Raw genomic sequence first — 16,024 nt, 5'->3', positions numbered from 1 at the left:
GAAATTTAGTCCGGAGATTGTGAGAGGTTGTACGGCTGGACTGGTCTAGGCGCGCTATCAGGGGCGCATGAGAGGGAGTAGGCGGGAGGCTAGCAATTTAGCAAAGATCTTGTTATCGGTGTTGATGAGAGGCAGACGGTGATAGGAGTCACGGAGCTCGGGGGACCTCTCCGGTTTCAAGAGGACCGTTAGGAGGGCCTCGTGGTGCTAAGGAGGAAAATGGCCACACTCAAAAGGTTTGTTGTACATAGCGGCAAGGTGGGGAACCAGGTAGAGCGAGAAAGGCTTGTAAAAGGATGCAGGCAAGCCGTCGGAGCCGGGAGTTTTGTCGCCTGGTAGGCCATTAATAGCAGCCAGTATCTCCTCCTTGGAGAAAGGCTTGTCAAGGTAGTCCCGGTGGCTGTAACCCAGCCAGTGAAGCTGAAGAGTATCAAAGTATTGATCAAGGATATCACACATGACGCAACTCCAGCAGTGTAGAGTTGAAAGTAGAAAACAGTGAATCTGGCCACCACCTCCCTAGGAGAGGTCGGAAATAAAGATAGATATTTAAATAGTTCAGATCTATTTATAAGATAGGCACAGTAAGAATGATGTCCTGAAACCCACCTTAAAAACATGTGATAACAGCTCTAGGATTACTTGTTCTGTCTCACGCCTAAAAAACATAATTCACCTTTAACAGCTGGGGAACTAATCTATTCCTTTCTTTATCAAGAATTAATAGGAAATAATACAGAAAATTAGACCACCATGAACCCGGAGTTTCTATCAAATAAGTATGAGGGCGAAAATATGAAACACCGAGCAAGGGCTGTATAATATAAAGTAGGAAAGCAATTGATACTTTGAGCTATATATTTTTTCTATAAAAGCAGAATAGCCCTCCCGGGGCGAAATCAGGAGACTACCGCAGTACAAGCAAGATCAGGAGCCTACTGCAATCAGTTCCGGATTTCTCATATCTCTAAAGTCCTTGGCCCAACTTTAAAGGTTGTAGGAGTTTGAAAAGGTGTGAGTATCATTCAGGTTGTGCGTCGCAATGGTCTATGTTGAGCTTTTGTTATTGTATTGAAGTTATATGCCTCCCATTCTGGTAATGTCTATGGTTTATTGTGTAAATGTGCATATACGCATTTGATGCTGAGCAGTTGACGCTGTTATCAGATTTGGCACAGTCAAAGATACCAGGATAGATAAAAAGATAGATAATAGATATTGTGGTTTTACTTGTCTGCTAAACATTTTGTGGGCCGGTTCATGAGGTACCAGGGACTGCACAGGATAGGGATCCAAATAGATAGTTGTGATTCTACTAAAAATGATTAGTGTTAGCAGATCATATTGTTCAAAGGGGAAATTACATCAGTCAGGGTGATTTTGCAGGTCCAGATTTCATCTGGGTGTGCATGGAAGTTCAAAACTGTTATTTCTGGTTAACACTTGTGTGAATGATCTACTTTGAATTCTGTGGTGTAGCAGACTTGGACTATTTGTTTATTGTGCTTGTAGAAAGTTGTGGAATTTTACTTATGACAAATTGTAAAGGAGGGTGTCCCGATGCAAGGAGTGAGAGATGAGTCAGAGAGTACCACGCTAGGATAGATCAACTGATGCGAAGTGCCACACGGTGATTGGTTGGTGAGACATCAGGTGTTGCATTGTGATAGGTCTACGAAAGGGAGGATTGTGCTGAGATCGGGTTGCAAATACATATCTGTATTAAATTGTGATTTGAAGAAAACATTTAAAATATTTGAATCAAATTTGCTAATTTCATTGTTGAATTGCTGTAATCATGAAATGTTTCAGGTCCCTCAAAGATTTAATGAGGGGTGATGTGTGAGTCCCTGTCCATGAGGGTGAGGAGGCTCCACTGGAAAGTATGCCAGGTCATTATATGGCAACATGCATCGCTTCATACATGTTTATGGCTTCGTCAATGGCGCCGCAGATCACCAATCAAAGGTCACCGAAACGGAGGGAGCATTAAGATTTCTACAATATGGTACTGTTGGTTTGAAAGCTACTGAAAATGTCAGAAAAAAAATTATATGAAATAAAACCACCTCCTAGACCTGCACAATATGAAGCATTAAAGGCTTGGGAGTGTGCAGAACATGCAAAAGAGATAAATGAGCAGCGTCAAAATTACGCTGATATTAAATGGGATGAATAACAGCATAGATGGAAGAAATGTGGAGTTGAGGGAGATAGAATGTACTTCACAATAGACAACAGAAAAGCCTAAGAAGGATCAGAAGCAAGAAAGTGAAAACTACAATACTGCAAAGAAAACTGATTCTGATAGTGATTCTGGGGATGATATTTTGAATGCCCTGTTGTACTCACGTCCACCGACTATGCTCCTCAATTATTATATTCAATACTACAACATCTAGTGGTACAGTTACCACACCCCTGTTAACCCAAATGTAGTTCAGATTGAGGGACTACCTGCAACTCTTTTTGATCGCAGCTACTGCTGAAACTGCTCCTGGTGTTTTAGCTTCTGTGGTGATGATGCCTGCACCAATGTCACAAGTCATATCAGCTTAGACATTAGCAATTCTTGGTGTATCCACACCCGTAAATATTGGCATGAATCCTGCTGTTTCAGGAGCTATAGGTGGAGTAGCCATGTCAGGGCTTATCCCGACGTCACAAAACTCACAGACCGTTGCCTGGGCACCACCACAAAATGTTCAGACTTCAAGAGAAGGGAGAAAATTGTTTTCCAAACTGCAAGTGCTCAGCAGGAAATTGGATAATTCAATATTAGGATTTTGCTCCCATGGTTTGAGGAAACATCGGAGAATAGAGGATCAGACGATACAGAGACACAATCCACAAGTCAAGGAAGAGCTAGACCCCTACACATACCAAAATTAAAGGTAGAACTGGAAGAAATCATATGGGGATGTTTAGACATCTCACATCTGAACCGATTGAAGGGAACTGAACTGATATACTTGTGTAAGGAAATTACAAGGCGTGCAGCTACTACACAAGAGAAATTAACAGAATTGGGAGAGAAATACAAGGTGGATCTCTCCAACAGTATTTCCTTACAGAAAAGCACAATTAAATGATGAAGCGATGGTCACTATAAAATATTCCGGATTGAAGCTACACATTGCCAAAATGGTTAAATGCATTTGGAATGGAGCGATTTTGACAGATTGCAGAGCAAAAGGATGAACAAGCAGGGAAAGAAAAAGAAGCAAACGGATAATGTAGAGGAAAATACCAAACTACCTCCAGTACCCCAGATGAAGATGAGGGAGATACCAAGTGGAGGGTATAGCATGTGCCATGGAGTTGAGTTGATCGTGCAACATTTACAAACAACGTCCCTAAATTGAGAGAGAATCCTGGTCAATGTTATACCCAGGTTGACAGGTTTGTGAACATTTTGAAGGTTTTGTGGACAGATTTTAATACATCTTTTGACACTGTGGTACCGAGTAATCTATTGGCTGAATGTAAGAAGGTCATACAGTGACTATGTACAGAGCCCCCGAGGAGTACATGTACCCAGGCACCTTCACATACAGTGATGACAAAGTACAATGAAGCGATTCCTTTCTTGAAAGGGGAGGTTCCACCAAAGGACATTGATTGGTTAAAAATCAATGAGTCAATGACTCAGGAGGCTAAAGAATCAATGCATCCCCATTATGAAAAGTTGTTGCAGGTGCTTACACAGCACAGCAGACAAGACAATCTTGAAAGAGGAGATATGGGAAGCTTTGTGTCACAGTTCATTCATGTGTTGCGTCCAGCAATTAGTATGCACATACAATAGAATGTGATTTGTTGGCAGACTAAACCTTCGGATGGTATCCTGAGGTATGCTAAGTACTGTAGTGGTAAACAAGAGATGAAACAGTAAAAGCTTAAAGAGAAATTAATGCTTTCAAAAACAAGCCTGTCTCAAAAGGGTTTCAAAATCAGCCAAATGTACGGAATGTTTGTGGAATGAAAGGTGTTGGTTACCAGAATGGAGTTCAAATGGTTCAAGGTGGAATTGGTGTTACAAGAGGTAGAGGTTGAGGTGTTCCAGTTGATACAAATTTAGGGATGGATATTGTGACGCTGAAGAGATTGACTCCTAGTCATTACTTTAACAGCTTGGACATTGGAAAAGGGAATGTCGACAGAATCCTAATAGAGTAAGTGGTGATGGACAAATGCAAACTGTGAATCAGATTCAAATGCAGAATGTCCCAGTTCAGCGAATACAGACTTCACATCAGTCACAAGCCCCAATGATGCAATACCAACATGCCCCAGTAGCTCCACAGAACATGGGTAACCCCAGATTTAATATGATCCAAGCACCAAGAGAAAACATGAATCCTTTTCAAAACGAGTAACCTTTTGAACAATTCCCTATGTTTCACAATGAGAGCTTTGACTCCTACACTTCGCAATGACAGTGCCTGAGGAGGAGGAAGATTGTGTACTTGGTGCAGTCTTATAGGTAGACAAGAGTGGTCTATTTGTGGAGTATAAGATAAATGGCCACCAAGTGTCACTTTTGATTGACACTGGTGCTACCCGTTACACTGTTAGGACAGCGGTAGCCCCTGACCTACCCATTTCGGGAGAGAGGATCCAAGCTGTTGGTTACACTAATATGGAAATAACTAACCTTGTCTCGAAGATGGTCCATGTAAAAATAGGCTCTTTTGAGGAAGTTCTTAATTTTGTTGTGTGTGAGTTAAGTTCTACAAATCTGTAAGAATGGAATATTTTACAAAAATGTAATTGCACAATTTACTGTACACCAGAACGTGTTGCGTTTTAAATGAATTTAAAATGTTCAGACAAGGAGCAGGAGTTGGACTGTTTCCAGTTAGAGTGTTACAGGACTTACCTACTGATGTACAAGATACTGTGAAACCTGAAGTACGGGATTTTTCAGGGAAAGACATAGGACACATTAAAGGTGCATAACCTGTCCTATTAACGATTAAAGAAAACGCAGAATTTCAGAGAACGCCACCATACAATCTCACACCCACAACAGCGGCTGGCATCCCTCCAGGTATTGTGTCAATGCTATGACAAGGAATTTTGTGAGAAATAGTCAGAAGTCCTTGCAATTCGCCGATCATGGGCTTACCGAAGCCAAATGGCAAATATAGAATTGTGCAGGGCTTACAAAGAACTAATAGTTATCCCATGTTGTCCCGTGGTATGTATTCCAGATACAATATTGTTCCAGATCACTGTGATGCAGAGTGGTTCACTGTAGTGGACCACTGCTATGCTTTCTTCACAATCCCATTGTATGAGCACGGCCAATTTCTGCTCTCTTTTAAATTTCAAAACAGTTTTGGCATGGTGCAGAGCCCCACACGGTATAGAAAAAGCCCATCAATCTTTAATCAGATCTTGAAAAAGAATTTTGAGACTCTACAAATGCCCTGCAATTCAGTTCTTGTATAGTATATTGATGACCTACTTGTGGCGTCAAGTACACAAGCAGACTGCAAATAAGAAACATTTGTCTTGCTAAATCTTTTGGCTGAGAATGGACATAAAGTGTCCCTGAATGAGTTCCAATACTGCTAAAAGGAAGTCCTGTATTTAAGACATCTCATTGAGAAAGGAACAAGGAAGATGTTACAAGAGAGAATTACTGCAAGTTTGAAAATGAATCCACCTAAAACACAGAGAGAAGTCAGAATGTTTTAGGAATACCCAACTTTTCCTTGGTATCCAAACCTTTACTGAGGCTTACGCATAAAGACGTGCCTGATCCATTTCCATTTTACAACAATTGCTTAAAAGCATTCCTGGAGCCGAAAGAATGCCTGATTACAGTAAAACATTCACTTTGTTTTGCACTGAGATTGAAGGCTGCATTCTATCAGTGTTTCCTCAATTGCATGGAGACTCTTGAAGACCTGTGCATATGTTCAACCACCCATGACTTTGTTACTGCAGGACTGCCCGGCTGCCCTAAAGCAATTATGGAAGTTGGTATCGGTATTGGGAGAAGTGAGAGTATAGTCATGGAACATCCTCTTATGGTGATGGTCCTTAATTTGGAGGAAATTTCTTTTACACAAACCAAAACACAGCATATGACAAACAGCAGACTCACAAAATAGTAACATTTGATTCTTGCAGCGGAGAATGTGACTTTGAAATTATCTCATACTCTTAATATAGCTAGATTGCTACCATTGCCTGTGAATAAAATTGATGGGAGCAGAGGTTGGGCATGACTGTCTCGATGTAACAGATTTATGTGTAAAGCCAAAAGCTGATATTAAGGATGACCCCTCGATGAGCCTGACTGTGTAATATTTGGCTTATGCTTAAGAGATAATGAGGGGAATTTAAGAGCAGCTTATGCTGTTGGTACAATTCAGGAAGTGGTAGAAGGCTCCTGGTTTGGAGGTGTTACCTCTGCTCAAGTGGCAGAACTGATGGCCCTTACCAGAGTATGTTGTCAGAGCACTTGCGGCTATCAATATTCACTGACAGTCAATATGACTTTGGTGTGGTCCATGTTTCTAGACAGTTATAGTCACAGAGCGGATTTATGACTTCATCCGGATCTTTGAACTGAAATAAAGAATATGTGATGAGACTGTTGAAAGCATTACAATTGCCATGATACATTGCAGTTGTTAAATGCATAGCCCACAGAAGCAGAAAGAAGTGCCAGTGGCAGAGCAGCAAGGATGGGTCAGAGTAGGATGTGCCATAAACACAAATGAGATCTGGGTTTCAGATGATGGAAGACCTGTATTGCCTGATTGCTGTTATTTCCCATGATGAGACATTTTCATGACCCTACATACACCAATTGGGAGACCATGGTGAGACAATTTAGGCAGAATTGGTTCAACCCCCAATTTAGAGTTCTATGTGAGGAATTGTGTCACAAATGTGTGACTTGTCAGCAAATGAATGTAAGGAGAAGAACCCTGGCATCCATGAGACACATAGGCATATCAGGAGGACTGTTAACTGAATATAGTTGGAATTTATTGAAATTACTTTTAGTAATGGGCTGAGATGCATCCTGGTCTAGGTGTGCATTTTTTACAGATTGTTGGAAGCCTACCCAACATGAAGAAATGACAGTCTCACTGTAGCCAAAGTTCTGTAGCGAGAACCCATACCAAGGCTTCAGACCGGAGGACACATTTTAATAATGAGATACTTAGAATGCTGTGTTCGGTACTACAAGTGGAACAGAGATTGCATTGTAGCTACTGACCTGAAGCTTCAGGATTAGTTGAGCAACTTAATGGCACACCGAAATCTCATTTGACAAAGTATTTGCATCCACTTCTCTGAAATGTCCATATGCCTTGCCCTTAGTGTTGATGAGTCTCCTGAGAGACGAACAGGATTGTCACCACAAGAAATACTCATTGGACATGCCATGCGACTGCCTGCTGTGTCTGCAAATGCACTTGTAGATATCACAGAAAACATCATTCTTGACTACTGCAAGGAATTGGCTGTTGTGGCACATTATGTCTCTCACCAGGCTGGACCTGCTACTGCCATCCCAACTCAGGAGCAATGCCATAATCTTAGCACCGATAATTGAGTCTTCATAAAAAAAGCACATTCGAAAATACTGTTTGGAAAAAAGGTGGAAGTGGCCCTGTCAGGTGATCCTGATCACCAACATCGCAGTGAAGTGATGTGCCTACTTGATGAGGTGGTGACATTTGAACCAGGTCCTTGACCTCCTTTGTCCATACATCCTGTAGAAACAGAGGGGGCTGACATCCATCAGACTTTCACACCTATTAAGGTTCCTGAAATCTCGCAGAGTGGCATGAAAGCATCCCCTGAAGACAAAGATCCGAGACCTGAAAGTGGGGATGCTGCAGAACCAACATAGGTGCTACCAAATGATCCCGGTGAAGAAACAACCATGAGAAGTGAGAGACGTCAAAGCAAAGAGGAATGGCCAAAGAAACAGAATCTAGTGGTATAAGTGAAACGGAGGATCAGCAAATACCTAGGATATCTAAGAGAGCATGAGTACCTTGTTGCAGGTACTCAGTACCTGAATGGAATTATTATACAGAAAGTATACCTAATCCAACGGCTTATGATCCAAATGAACTGAGAGCAGAACTACTTGACCCTCCATGAAATGCCAAATTATCACAGCATGTTTCAAACTCTTGAAACAAATTCACAATTAAGCTTGACTCATTACATATCTGATTGATTCAATTAAAACATATTAGTTTCTTTGAACTATGTAATGTGTCTTTGTTGCGCTATTAAATGGACTTTGACAACTGATTTATGAGCATAACAATTATTGCTTAAGAAAGGAAAAAATGATCTAAGAAGACTTTCCTAGTGCCAAGGCTGTAGTAGAGAGTGGGTTTGACATTCTTTGAAGAAGACAGAGTAGGGCTATGGCTACCTCATGAAAACTGCTGTATAAGCTGACTGCCAACGTGTAGTAGGCCCATAAGGTAATTGATTGTACAGTGTCCTGTTTAGGGCCACTTTATCCAGCGTATCTAATGCTTAGCCTAACAGAATCCACATCCACCTCAGTTCGCTTTGAATGGCCGTCCTGTTTTGGTGTACCACACTGAATGTGGGAGAAAAGGGATGTATTTCGTTACCCAAGTCAATGAAGTGGTTAATGGCATCAATCTGTAACTTTCACACTTTAGAAAAATCTCATTAGTACAGGGTAGAGCCAACAGGATCCCTCATGATATCATAACTACATTGCAACATCGTCCACGCTAGTTCCATGAACATTTCAAACCCACTATGAAAGTTCTACTTTGGCTCTGAGTGGGTCTGAAGTTTAAGTTTGAAATTCACTATTCAACCAACAAGACCTTCCAGGGCAAAGGAAGGGAGACCTTCCAAAACGTATCCTACATTATGCCCCAAACAGACCACGGGACTCAGCAACAGCAAAGTTTTGTCTCCCAAAGATCAATCAAAAGGAGAAAACATGGTGGCAGAGCAGTGGGGCTACAGTGCCCCAATATGTGGAGCATATTAAATTCAAACTGAGTGCAAAGCCAAACTACATGAAGTTCATGAAAGGCCTCAGAATGGAACTGTCCAGGACCGCCCTTAACGCATCTTCTTACAAATGAAGGGACGTTTTTGAAGTATATTAGAACAGGGCCTCTAGTGCTGTTGAGGCTTTAAGGTTTCCTAGCTAGGGCGCTCGACCTCGGACCTGGAGAACTGGGTTCGAGTCTCGGTAACGATGCCAAAACCTTCTGTGATTCTGGGCAAATCACTTAATCTCCCCGTGCCTAAAATGAATGTGTGTCCTCATGTAACGTAACTGGTGCTATGCAAAGCGCTCTGATACCCGATTTGGTTCAGGTCTAGTTCGCGTTATATAAAACTCTGAAAAAAAACGGAAAAAAACCTCAATAACCTAGGTACACATGCATCAAACGAAATACCGTTTGCAAAGGGGCAGATTCGCGACCAGTATTTTTGCATTTGGGATGCATCATCCCAAATGCAAAAATCGCTAACTAAGGAATCGCAAAATGTTATATTACTTTAATTGCGATTGCATTTAAGGAATCGCAAATTGCGATTCCTTAAATGCAATGCTTTAAAGAAAGAAAAATAGCAATTAAGAATCGCAAATTACCTTCAATTGAAAGGTGATGGTAATTTGCTTTTCTTTGAAAAATGCACCAAAGTGCATTTTTCAAAGTCCTATGTTACACACACAAGCCCTTGGGGCATGTGTATGTGCAACATGTGGCTATATTGTAATTCCAGAGGTGCAGCAGGGTGTCCTTTTGGCATCTTAGAATAGAATAGAATAAGATTTATATAGCGCTAAAAGTCGAGTTGGAAATAGTGACACTAAACCCAAAAAGGGTATCAAGGCGCTATTTGCACCCTTGAAATTGCATGTTCAATTTGCGAGTACCTATTGGGTACTCGCAAATTGCGCATGCAGTTCCCATGGGCCCCTGACCCATAGGAATGAATGGGAAACAATTCCTTAATTGCGACTCTCAGTTTGTGAGTCGCAATTAAGGAATTTGCAGGAAACGCTATTTTAATTGCGAGTCCTACATGCATAGCCAATAGTGAATCCTTAATTACGATTCCTTTCAAATCGCAATTAAGGATTCGCTATTGTCTATTTTGATGCATGTGTACCCAAGACTCTTATTCAGCAGCAGGATGAAGAAGTTTCCAAAAGTCGACAAACATGACAAAATGTCTGGATGAGTGTTGGGGTTTAGTGTATTATACGTTGTTGTGGAATGGTATGTGGTTTGCCAGAAAGGTGGAGTTAGCAGAACAGTGAAATCCTTCTATATGGTATATCTTAGATTTGCTGGATACAAAATTTAAAGATTGATGAGCACATGTCTGCTTTCATGGTATCAAGGACATTTTGAAAAGGTTGTGGTCCAAATGGCCTTCTTGGGTTGCTTCTTTGAGGTTAACTCAGTGAGAGGGGCCACAATGGTACCATACCCTCTCACACACCTCACATAGTATCCAGTAAGGCCAAGGAGTGCCTGGACCTGAGTTTGTGTCTTGGTTGGCTTCCACTCCAGAATGGCCTGGATCTTGGGTTGAAGAGGTCCAACTTTGCCTCTAGCTACAAGGTGACCCAAGTAGGCAACATAACTTTGCCCTATCTTGCACTTACTGGCTTTAATAGTGTGGCTTTCCTGTTGCAGGGTCTGCAAAACATCTTTCAGGTGGACCAGGTGACCCTCCCAGGGAGAGCTAAAGACAGCTATATTGTCCATATATGCTGCACTAAAGTCATCCAGGCCTAAAATAAATCTATTCACCAACCTTTGAAAAGTGGCAAGTGCATTTTTTATTCCAAAAGGCATCACTTTGACTTGAAAGTAGCACTCTGGGTGGAGAATGCAGACCTCTCCATGGCTCCCTGGGCTTTTCCCTGATGTCAAATCAAAGGTACTGAGAAATATAGCTGCCCCTAGCTTATCAATAAGCTCATGTGATCTTGGAATGGGGTGTGTATCAGTCTTGGTCACTGCATTCAACCATCTGTAGTCCACACAAAACCTCACCTCAACCTTGCCACCCTTTGGGTGAGGTTTTGAGAAACAGTACAGCTAAGCTAGCCCAGAGATTGTCAGAAGGTTAAATTACCTGACGCTTCAGCATTTTACTGACTTCAGGGGGTGATCTCGGTGCAGGTGCGAGGGGGTAGACTTCAAGCCCCAGCAGGCAATGCAGCAGGGAGCCACCAACGCAATCTGCTCGTACCCGGAGGTGCTCTTCATATTGAGCTTGGGGTTTCCGCAGTGCTGTGTGGTCTTGGGGCAGGAGAGAGGATGCAAACTGAAAACCCCAGCAGCCAACGCGGCAGAGAAGCCAAGATACCAACAGCTCATGCCCAGAGGCACTCTTTGTGAGAAGTTGGCCTGGTATATGATGTTCACTATTCTAGTGAGCACCTTGCACCAGTCCAAACAACCCTTATGGTGATGGTTGTAAAGTCAAGCTTATAGACCAGCTATCCTAGGGGTAGCATGGACAAAAGCAGTCTTAGGCTAAACTCAACAGGGCATGTGAAGCCAGCTGTTTTACCATATGCATACCTTTTAACACCAAATGAAAGGACACCACACAGGTTATATATTCAAAATATATATGTATTTATTTCTAAAAACAACCCTCTGAACTCTTTATGAGAACAGAAGCACAAGCGCATAACAAGTAACTTAATATAACATACAAAAGTTGTACAAATAAGGACAGGCCCTGGTGGCCCGTAAAACCACATGCTAAAATAGTGGTATAAGAACCACGTCACGAACAATGGTACGGCCTAGGGCCTTGGGAATCGCTGGGGCTACACTGAACTAACAGTTGATAGGGAGCAGGAGGCCCACGGGATGTGGGTGCAGTGTCTAAATGCACATGCGTGCACACATAGAAGTCAATGTGTGCGTAAAGTTAGAAAGTTAAAGTTTTAAGAGTCTTCCGACTGGACTAGAAGCTAACAACTTGAAACTGGGACACTAGGAGTGTAAACCTTTACAGGAGTCACAAAACAGGTAGTGGAGGGTCCAAGGGAATTTTTAAGACCCGCCCAGGCTAACATCCCCTAATAATCATACTAAATAACACTCGAAACCTGGGGGTCTAGTAGTAGAGTCAAACAAATACTCTCACCTGCTTACAGGTGCTCATTAAAAGACATGATAAAAAATTGCTATGTCCACAATACTGTCCAACGCATTCTCTTCCCAGCAAAAGTAGGTAAGACCCAAGGACCAGAGATGGATTCCCATCAATGTCTTGTGAGTGATCTCATAATCTTATCATTTGGTCATCCAAAAGGTTGGGATGGGGTACCTCTGGAGAATTGAGATACCTTACACCCCACCTTGTCGGCCAGGGAACAAAGCCCACAATTGCTCGATAGACCATGCGTGGGATCACTCAATGGGATTCAGTGCAGTGAAAAAAAAGTGAACAAGTGTAAAGTTAAAAGTAGAATAGTAGGCATACAGTAAGGAACTTTAATAAATGTATGCTTCTTTCTCTTTAAAAACAGGAACAGTGCAAAAAATGCAGTTCAAACAAATAGCTGCATGTTGGCCGACATGTTTCTGCCAAGTAAGGGGAAACAACCTCTTACGGCTTCATCAGGGCCTCTGTTCTAAGAACAATTATTGTCACTGCTGGTGCGTGCTACCAAGTGAAACAGCCATTAATAAAGTGATCAACTTAAACCATAAAGGATATAACTTTTTCCTATTCCTCCATGTCAGATGGTGTTATTCTCACATACAATGCAGAGCATGAGAAAAGTAAACACAAAAACCAGCATTGTTTATCAAAGTAAGATAAAAAGTTAAAATATACCATATTACTGAGCTCAGCAAAATTTCCTTACTCACCCTTCATGACAGGTGATAGTACCTCACCTCGCCTGGACCAAGCTCAGTTTAAGGGAGGCCACGCTCTATGGAGGTAAGTGAAAAGAGGGATTGCTCAGCTATGAAAAAGGTACCAAATGCCCTTATATACACCAGAATCCTCATAACCTCTCAACTCCAGAGACTCTCCTTATATTCAACCTGCTTGTAGGCTCACCCACTCATCAATTAATTCAGACCAACCTCTTCTTTAAGTCACTAACATCAGGTTACTAGATTACCCATTGGTCTATTCTATCTTTTTCAGACAATAATAACCACTCCCTAACTCTCCGTCGTTGCCTCGAACTGTGACTGAGATCGGGGGAGGCAACGAGTGGGAGGGCCAGGGGGGATTTATACAATGTCCTTTCATTGCTCCGCCTATCGTGCTCGTTCATTGTCAGTGTATTAAAGCACTGGCGAGTAACAATGTTCCAAGTATTTAGTCTCTAGCGCTTCTAAAAACGCAAAATCAAACTAGGAATCGGTTTTACTCACATGTTCTCGTCTTGGTAGCACACTCTACGGTGTCTCCATTTCCTCTAAGGCACTCATCTCGTGTAGTTCGAAGGTGCGCGAGAGAACTACAAAATCTCGAGATTGCACTGGGATTTGTAGTTCTAAACAAGTTATGAACTCGATGTGTTGGCGGAAAAGTTCCTTCGGAATTAGAAGTTCCACCTTAGGACTTGAAAATAGTTATTTACTTATTTATAACTTGATTGACACCATAAGAAACACATTTTGACTAAGTGTAAGAGGGTCCAATCGCGTAATCTCGTGAGAGAACTACAAAATCATGTGGCATTGTTGGGAGTTGTAGTTCGACATGCAATAGAGGAGAGGGGTTCGAAACTACCCTCCCCAGTGTCAATAAAACATACTTATTATTACAGCACGAGAACAACTAATTAGTAGATTCTAAATGATAACGTATGTGGCATTGTTCTAATGGAACTTAAATTGTGAATCATACACCATGCGTGATTCATTCATTATCGGCAGTCTGCTTAGACATGACTATAGAGTAGATCGAAATATCAGATGTATAACTGCTGATCTGGCTTTGATGCACAGTGACTTGCAACAGTTTCCATAACCATGGGTTTAAGTATGCAGTCCAAAGCATTTGATGTCATCTACAGCATAGTCCACGGAATTTCATCATTTAACCCGTGCATATCCGTGGAAAGTCTATAAATCCATTTCTGCTCTAAAGTGAACAGAAATTTGGAGGCGTCCGCAATGTACGATGGTCTAAACGGTTTCTCCAGCACGGTCCACATGAAATCTGTTTCTTTGTGGTTATGTTCAATGAAATGTTTAGTCAATTTAGAGATACTTTTCTTGCACCTGAATGAGCTTTTGTGCTCCAACATCCTGGTTCGCACCTTTCTGGTGGTCATGCCTACATACTTCTCATGACAGCAACAGGTAAGTAAATAGATCAAATGTGAGCTGTTGCAGTTGGAGAAGGTTTTCAAGATCCAAGGGTGATCTGTGCCTATATCGATCTGGCTCACTTTTGTTGTCTGTGGACAGACCGAGCAGGTACCGCATGGGTGATGCCCTGTTACTGCTGTGGCATCCCATAAAGTCCCCAATGGGAGTCCTGTGCACCAGGTCTTGGGTTCGTCATTACAGATAATGGGGACCCCTTTAAACTCCAGATCGAACTAGCCCAATTTTTCCGTAAACTACGTCTACATTACTTTTTCAAAGACAAAACAAATGAAGACAGGGAACCTTTCAATGACAATACAGGGCTGAAGCCGAAATCATCTTTTTTACCCCCAGCTCATTCAGTGCCACCGCAAGTGGCTACCTTTGAGAGGGCTGTCAAAGATGATATAGAGAAACTTTAGCATACAACTACAGGCTCTTTCAAGAATCTTTCCAGACTGGAAGAACAGGCTCTACAATCCTTGGCACGAGACCCGCTTATCACCATTAAGCCTGCGGATAAGGGGGGTGCTATCGTGAGACAAGATACCTGTTGCTGTCATGAGAAGTATGTAGGCATGACCACCAGAAAGGTGCGAACCAGGATGTTGGAGCACAAAAGCTCATTCAGGTGCAAGAAAAGTATCTCTAAATTGACTAAACATTTCATTGAACATAACCACAAAGAAACAGATTTCATGTGGACCGTGCTGGAGAAACCGTTTAGACCATCGTACATTGCGGACGCCTCCAAATTTCTGTTCACTTTAGAGCAGAAATGGATTTATAGACTTTCCACGGATATGCACGGGTTAAATGATGAAATTCCGTGGACTATGCTGTAGATGACATCAAATGCTTTGGACTGCATACTTAAACCCATGGTTATGGAAACTGTTGCAAGTCACTGTGCATCAAAGCCAGATCAGCAGTTATACATCTGATATTTCGATCTACTCTATAGTCATGTCTAAGCAGACTGCCCATAATGAATGAATCACGCATGGTGTATGATTTACAATGTAAGTTCCATTAGAACAATGCCACATACGTTATCATTTAGAATCTACTAATTAGTTGTTCTCGTGCTGTAATAATAAGTATGTTTTATTGACACTGGGGAGGGTAGTTTCGAACCCCTCTCCTCTATTGCATGTCGAACTACAACTCCCAACAATGCCACATGATTTTGTAGTTCTCTCACGAGATTACGCGATTGGACCCTCTTACACTTAGTCAAAATGTGTTTCTTATGGTGTCAATCAAGTTATAAATAAGTAAATAACTATTTTCAAGTCCTAAGGTGGAACTTCTAATTCCGAAGGAACTTTTCCGCCAACACATCGAGTTCATAACTTGTTTAGAACTACAAATCCCAGTGCAATCTCGAGATTTTGTAGTTCTCTCGCGCACCTTCGAACTACACGAGATGAGTGCCTTAGAGGAAATGGAGACACCGTAGAGTGTGCTACCAAGACGAGAACATGTGAGTAAAACCGATTCCTAGTTTGATTTTGCGTTTTTAGAAGCGCTAGAGACTAAATACTTGGAACATTGTTACTCGCCAGTGCTTTAATACACTGACAATGAACGAGCACGATAGGCGGAGCAATGAAAGGACATTGTATAAATCCCCCCTGGCCCTCCCACTCGTT

This window comes from Lissotriton helveticus, chromosome 1_1, assembly GCF_964261635.1.
Source record: "Lissotriton helveticus chromosome 1_1, aLisHel1.1, whole genome shotgun sequence".
Lineage (NCBI taxonomy): Eukaryota > Metazoa > Chordata > Amphibia > Caudata > Salamandridae > Lissotriton > Lissotriton helveticus.
This window is presented reverse-complemented; position numbering follows the sequence as displayed.